Below are 1,424 nucleotides of genomic sequence, written 5' to 3' on the forward strand. Positions count from 1 at the left end.
GATTAGACAAATGCTGAATAAATGAAAAAAGGCAATTCGTTTCTTGAATGACGTGCGATTTTAGCTTTGATAGATAGAAGCTAGCGAAGCGCGACCTCTGGCGAGAGAATGGAATAAAATTTTCCTGAACGGGGTAACCAAGAACGCAGTTTGACGTCATGGCGAAAAGTATGGGAGGGTTCATCATTTATCGCGGGGAGATATTCTTACTTTGGATGGGACAACTTTGGTTAATACAAAAAAGTTGATAAATGGAACGATTTGATGCGATTTTTGTTTTGATCGAAGAAAATTTGTTTTCCACAACGGGGTGCCCAGAAACGCTTTTTGACTACTGAATTGACACCATGACGGAAAACGGAGGGCGAGTTAGCCATCGGGCAGATACTTTTGATATGAAAACTTAGGTCTAAAAAAATGCAAATTAATATGCATGCATTTGCGGTTTTTTTTTAACTTTCATACATTTTTATAGCACGACAGATTGGTAGTAAACCTTAGATATTAATTTGTAAACAAGGAATATATTGTGTTCTATATGAACAAGAGGCCCATGGGCCACAAATCGCTCACCTGAACAATAGTCCTTGCATCATTTTTTTTCGAAAGGGTTTATTATGATGTGAACTCTTAATAAATATTGTAAAACTCATATATTTCAAGATTTTGCCATATATTAAACAATACATAAAAAGAAGATAATAACAATTTTATCTTTCGCATGTTGTCACTATTCACAATTGCTCCACTTGTAAAATACATTTTATTAATGTATAGAAAAATCATATGCTAGGAAAGGGGAAAACTGAAAAGCTCATAAAAAAAAACTACCTACCCTATTTTAAAATCTGATGAAATAGGAAACACACATATTTGTTTTTCTTGCCTTAGCAGTGTCCGAGAACCTTACAGGAGTGCGACCATTTCTCGCCGAGTACCATTTCTCGCCAGTATATTGTGACGTCAGTTTTCGTATATAATTTTATGTGTTGATAAAATGACGCCACAATGTCCCGGCGAGAAATGGTACTCGGCGAGAACTGGTCGCACGCCAGTAATATAACAATAAGTATTGTTCTTTATAGTTCATATTTTAAAAATAAGGGTCCATAAAATTCAGTCTAACAATTTTGATGTTGATTGGCCTGCCAATTTATCGTAAAAATTGTTAGACTGCTATCACAGCTTAAAATTATGTTTACTCCAAATGCAATACAGTCATGCAAACTAATTATTATTAATAAACAAAACATTGAAAAACAAAAACAATTTCTTTTATTTCATTTTATGCTTGTCAAAATGTAGCATCAACATGATATAAACGTCTGTAGAAACATCTAACCCCGATTTTAATCTTTCATTGCAAAAACAAATCGTAGTAACATTGTTCTCCGATATCAGTACCATTCATATTTACCAAGGTC

The sequence above is a fragment of the Crassostrea angulata genome, chromosome 8 (assembly GCF_025612915.1).
Source record: "Crassostrea angulata isolate pt1a10 chromosome 8, ASM2561291v2, whole genome shotgun sequence".
NCBI classification, from domain to species: domain Eukaryota; kingdom Metazoa; phylum Mollusca; class Bivalvia; order Ostreida; family Ostreidae; genus Magallana; species Magallana angulata.